We start from the raw sequence: 6806 nt of genomic DNA on the forward strand, positions 1-6806 counted from the left end.
AGTTATTATTATTAAATTTTAATTATGAATATTAATTTAAACAATAGCGAAATTCTTTCGCTTTTCAATTAAATCATAAATATATGTGTATCGCATTCATGTTAATAAAATGAGTTTATTCACATTTATACTATGTTATCAGTTATATTGAGTAAAAATTTAGAATGTATATCATTATCTAAATTAATATACATATGATTGAGGAAATAGCTATAAATTTTAGTAGGCTAAAAGTGTTAACTAGATGGCCATGACAACATTAATCGCGCAAGATTTTCAATTGTAAGTTTATCAAGACTTATTTAAAACTTAAAATTTTAAGTTACATTCTTAAATCCATGTTGTGAAGTGGGTGAATGTGATTTAATTCAATGAACCAAATGGCCGTGCAAGATGGGAAAATCAATATGAATGACCATAAATAGTCATGCATCCATATGAAGCTTCAAGCTTCATTATTATTCTCTAATGGTACTAGTTGACAATCCCCATAATATAAATATAATAGATTAAACATTGTTTCTTATAAGTTACAGAGTTGTTTCCAAAATAAAATGATCAAAGTAGCCAAAATATTCATCGAATAAATTTCGACTCATTCTTAGTTTACTTAGAATCCATGATGGATAAATAATTTTATTGTAATTGTTTTCTTTATGAGGTACACAAGTAATTTCTCCTTGTACAATGTTACAAATATATGGTCAAAGTTTCACAAGTGACCCTATCATTTTTTTACTATCCATTTGAATAGTCCCTAACACATCTGAAAGGTTGTATTTAACAAATATTATGCTTTGATATGAATTAGGTGTAAAAATTTTTCATGGTGATCTTACTAAATTTTTTCCCTTTGAATATGATTTATTATATCTTTTATATGAACCAATACATATTGATTCTTAATATTGATCTTGTGCAAGATTCAATAATTCACATGCTATCCTCATGTTTCATATTTCATAGGAAGGAAAACAAGAGATAACCTACAAGGTGATGAAGAGCTAACTTGTAACAACCATTTTTACATCACCTTATGAATGTAAACACAATTGTGTGAATTATGGATATATGTAAATTTATGTGGAAATAAATTAATGGTTAGTTGATGGGAGAGACATACAAATCCAAATCTATCATGGGAATGGTTATTGAGGGCTTTTTGCATTCTTGTTTGGGTTCCCATGTCGTCTCGTGACCAAGCCTATACGAACCTCACTTGATTACTATTACTACCACCCTAACCATGGAATTGTTTGCACTCAGAGTCAATGAAGTTTGGAATGGCAAGCCCCTATTATCACTTTCCTCATGGAGCATGGTGGGGAGATGATGAGAGTCTCAAGGGAGGGACAATTGAGGGTCGGTGGGGGGCAGGAGAGGAGGTCTGATAGAAGAGACAATTGTTGTGATGCGAAGAGGAAGATGATTGTCATAGAAAATAACAGAGAGAAAGCAAAATGCTAGAGGACTCCAGTGAACATGGAATAGAAGGAAGCTCTATGCAAAACCGTTGGAGTGGAATTATGCGTTAAGAAATTGATGTGAGAAAAAAAGAGAAATGTTGGGCATGACTAAACTCTTTACTCTATGAATTGGGGAAGTATTACCTATGATTATGTTAAGCCCTTGACTATGTACCTAAGCTTGATGGATAGTGGGAGGCTCGAAGGAGAATTTAACCACTCAGTGTTTTATTGAGTAAGCTAATAAACCACTAAGTGGTTGTTGAATAAGCTAATGAACTACTTAGTGCTTGTTTAATAAGATGATAAACCAGCCAGGTTCTTGTTGTATGGCTTATAAACCACTTGACAGGAAAGTTGAGCCATTGTGATGCTTACCAGAAGACTTTTTAAACCACCTAGACAATGGACTATAGGCCCTTGTGGTGCTTTCCATGAAAAAATAACTAATAAACCACCTAGACAGTGGCTTCAGATTTCTAGAATTGTGCAATACCCCAACTGGGCCTTGGGTGAATCTGTGTGATTGAGCTTAGAGAGTAACAGAGTCACTTTAGTGCTTACTATGGGGAAGTAATTGAAAAAACACCTGGATAGTTGACTCCATATCGTAAGTGTTTTATTAAGCCTTAGGTGTGAACTTCATTGGCTAAGCATCCCGTCAAACTTTAGATTTGGCTTAGTGATGGTCAACTATAAGAAATACTACAGTGTGACTAGCCTATGGTTGAGTGAAGAGTTGAAGTCCCTCCTTTAGTTGCCAGCAATCATTAAGCACATACTTAAATTTATTTTTCTTCTGTATATTGTCTCATGACCTCTGATGAATCCTTTTATATGTGACTCATGCAATAGCTTATATTTTTTTAAATGTAAATGAATGTCTAACCTATGAGGCTCATTGTCATGTTCATGACTACAGTGATTCCGACGTGTTCATAAAACTTAATGCATACATAGCCAATGTTACTTTGTATTTTGTTCATGTTGAATGTGAGAAATTGTGGAGTTGTGTGCATTTAGGGATACTAAGGTCTATGATCGAAATATGCATGCATAGTTTAACTAGTTATCTAGAGGGAATTGACAACTTATGGCTATAAGCTTGGGGCAATAAATCCTAGAAATTGGCAGTATGGGCTGCCCTATGTTCAACATAATCTTGGTTTTGTTGTGTGCATATATGCCACTCGGATTGAGAGGTCGCAAGGGTTACACCTACTTGTGTTTTCCGCATATATGCCACTTGGACTGACACGTGGCAAGGGTTAAACCTACTTGTATGTGGAGTTCGGTCATCATTGATTTGAATTTAAGGTGGCATTTTCCCATGATATTTACCCATGGTATCCACTTATAGTATCTACCTACGATATTTACCCATAGTATATTGATCCAAATAGAAAGTAGCATTTACACATAGTATTGCCCTATAATATCGAGTATCTACCCATTGTATTGTAACTCAAAAAAAAATAATAAATAACAAGTCTCACTTTGTAAAACGATAAATTTGTCCTCAACAATGTAGTGACCAATATTTTCTTTTGTTGAATAAATTGTTAATAAATTATTCGTTGAATTGTTATCCTCCTCGTGTGTTTAGTGCTTATTTTGAATATTCTGTCGTTTCTTTCTTCTTCAGTTCTCTTGGATCTTGGCCCCTCCCAAGGTCGAGATTAGTGGTATCGAAGCCAAGTTATGACTCCATGGCTATCATAATTTTAAAGATCTCCGGTGGAAGTCTTAAAATTTGTTCAGATCCAAGTTATGACTCAATGGAGATCATGGTTTTAAGCGTCTCTAGTGGTAGTTCTCAAATCTTTTCAAATCAGAAACACTACAGATTGAGCATCGTTGTTACCTTCACAGCAAGCTGAGCATCGTTGTTAGTTGCAGTTGACGGATGCCTAAAGGTAGGTCACATATTTCAACTTGCCACCTACGGATCGGTTGCTTTTACAGAATTTAGGCACCGGAACAACTTCGAGCTCCCGTAGGGCAATAGTTGAGTTGTCTTCGTCAGACCAAGTGTGGGATGAGACTGGAACCTGGTCGGTTAGGAATTCTAGATGGAGCGCTATATTGTTAATCTCATAACTTTCTGAACCCTCGAGCAAGCCTTTCATTTCAATTATTTATGGGCACCAGTCGATTCTTCATTACGACCACCACTTGGAGAGGAAAAAATTAAGGCCATCATGACTAAGAGGTTGATCGGCATTATGGCGAAGATGTAGCGGCAGTCGTAGGATCGAGCCCCCACCAAAATATTAACATTGAATCTTCGGCTTTTTCATCGAATTTCTCTTCGATCTTAGCATTGTTCGCCAAAACTGTAAGTTCACAAATCCATGGACTTCTCCAAATTGTGCGTGAGTATATGTCGTAAAAGCAGTATAGTGAATGATACGGCCAGGATTCCATGCGTGGATATATGAAGAAAACCTAGATTAAGTTAATGCGAAAATATCCCATAATAATACAAGAAAGCTTGAATTTGGTTTTCCTCTTGGAATTTCTTGTGGTGTTTCTAGCCACACAATTAAATCTTGATTGGCTTCTCATTTGTATAAACCAAAGTATCATCCAAGCACGTGTATTTTGTTCTCTTCCTCCTCATTATGATATTCAACATCATCATGATATTCAACCGTTGCTGGAGTAATATAATTTTTTTTTAATTATTCAGCTCATGGTGCAGCAACAACCAGCAAACGTAAGCTGTGAACGCTGCCTCTTCACGCGCAGCGAATACACCATTAACGTTGGCATTGTAAGCTGACGAATTTTTTCAAAAGGGGTTTAATGGAGTGCAGAGCCAATGTTATGCTGGGGTTTGAGGGAATGGACAAGCACGGACCTTTCTTAGACATGGCCACGACCATCATCCCTGGCAGCAAGGAGACAGTATATCAAGCTTGTAAATGAAACAATATTTTTTTCTTGGCTGGGAGGTTTATATTTGAGCTAGATGTGAGGTTACTGTTTTTCGTTCTCCTCCTCGTTCTAGCAAAGATATTGTGTATTTTCTCCATGAGAACTTTTGGACAAGTTTTTGCATCATGCTGGAATATCCATAATGGTCATTGCAGTGGTCTTCACAATATATGTTCTAGTTCTTCTTCTTCTCACATCCGGAAGGGATTCTGTAATGCTCCCTTGAAATGCACACCCTCCTGAACATGAAGAAGGTTATGATGTTTCCAGTTTGACACCAGAGTCAATAGGTAGTTACACTCCACATCTACGATGACCTCGTACAAAATATGTGTTTGTGAAAGGTATTTCAGTGAAGAAAAATTATTCTGATATGTGTATCTTGTATCGTCCAACACAATGTTCCCACTACTCTATATACAATAATTGTAGGAAGCATTTGGTTCATCATTACCTATGGGTAGGGCACTCCATTGAATTGTGTAACTACTGTTTTTTCTTTATGTAGGTTAAGAAAATTATGGTAGTGGATGATGTTATACTTTGGAAAGCTATATCAAAAACACTTGCATCAATTATGCTCATATTGTACACAACATTTTCAATTTGGCCTATAGGTGGAGTTACAATAGTTCATCTCATCTTTATTTGATTAGTACAAATAAAAAATTCAGATATCAGCGTGATAGAATAGCAAATCCTTAGAATAAAAGAGTAATACGTAGTTAAAAAAAAAAAAAATTAACATCTTATTGGACAGTGAAAAATTACAAAGACAAGTCTCTAGATAAGCCACTAGATTTCCACTAGGAAGACTAGCAAGCAAAGTATCTTAAGGTCCATGGTATCTCTATCTTCAGACCCTCATTCATCTTGGTTTTGGGTCACCGAAAAACCCACAATTATTGGTCAACCACACAAAACTTTTTCACCCTAAGTCCATTTGTTAGGTTCTAGATTGTCAACATCATAGTTGGCTCACAAGCATTATAGGGTATCTCTATCTTTGAATATTCATTCATCATTGTTATGGGTCATCCATAAACCCACGATTATAGGTCAACCACACAAAACCCTTAGCATCAAACTCTTTTTCCTAGGTCGCACATTATTAGTATCACAATTGGCATACAATCATTACATGGCATCTCCATCCTCGGATCTTTGTTCATCATGGTTATGGATCATTCACAAACCCTCGGTTAATATGGGTCAAGCAAGAAAAACTCTTGTCTTCAGAAACACTTAGTTTTGGATCATTAATAGACCCAAAATTATGTTTCAGCAACACAAAACCTATCACTTCATCTTCTCAGATTCAATAAAGGCTTCTTAGGAGGGAAATTCGCGCAGTGCGGACCATTGCTTGCTAAGGAGCGAGGATTGATCCAAATGGAAAGTGGCATTTACCCATGGTATTGGCCCATGGTATTTACCCATGGTATCCACATACTACCCATGTTATTTATCCATGGTATCGTAACTCAAAAAGGTTATAAATAGCCACCCTCACTTTGTAAGAGGTTAGATTTTTCCTCTACAATGTAGTGGCCAAAATTTTCTTTCATTTAATAAATTGATCCTTGAATCATTATCCTCCTTATGTATTTAGTGCTTATTTTTCATATTGTGTCATTTCTTTCTTTTCTAATGTTAAGGTCTCCTAGATATTGGCCCCTCTCAAGATCTCGATCAAACATTGAGCAAGAACTGCTGGAACGCTGACCTAGCATAATCATGCCATGAAGTTTGACCATCAAACATCAACTATAGTTGGAAAGTTTAAAGAATTAATTGCAGACCAATAAAATGGCCAAGAACCTTTTCATGATGATAAAATGGTAGGAGTGGGATAAAGTGTAACCTTGAGTGTAGAGGCTTCCCACCACCTTATGCTCATTGCCCAACACTGTCATCAAGACACCTTCCAACCTAGCATGCATGAAGGTGGAAGAAGGACCACCTAAGCTTGATTCCATGGTGGAACCTTAATGTCATTCATTGCATACAACCTCTTATAATTATCAACATTATATACCATGGGGGGGAAGTATGAGTGGGTTGCATATCCTGACTTGTAAGGGACATGTGGAAGCCACGTGTGTGCGACATGGCCAGTTCCATGTCATAGTTGATTTTTATACGTCAAAGCATTAATTTATGAGTGTAACTTATTAATATAGGGTCTCAATTGAGGTAAATTTGATATTTCCAAAAATCTCTTGATCAACTGAATAAAACGATAGTATTAGAATTCAATTCCACCAGCTAGTGAAAACAAAACTTTTTGCTAACCCCATCTTCATAACAGACCTTGGACATTGAGTCAAATGACAGGTAACACCTTCCTTAGCCTAAGAATACTTAAGGGCATGGGAGGGAGGGTGTTACATAACCCAC

General features: G+C 36.3%; 1 pseudogene; it reads left to right on the forward strand.

Annotated features, from left to right (window-relative positions):
• The first annotated feature begins 4274 nt into the window (after positions 1-4274).
• On the forward strand, positions 4275-5135 carry LOC149228032 (putative protein S-acyltransferase 7 pseudogene; annotated as a pseudogene).
• Positions 5136-6806: the final 1671 nt, after the last annotated feature.

Source organism: Pinus tabuliformis, chromosome J (genome assembly GCF_031772625.1).
Source record: "Pinus tabuliformis cultivar Carrire ecotype Pingquan chromosome J, CPIR1, whole genome shotgun sequence".
In the NCBI taxonomy this organism is placed as follows: Eukaryota; Viridiplantae; Streptophyta; class Pinopsida; order Pinales; family Pinaceae; genus Pinus; species Pinus tabuliformis.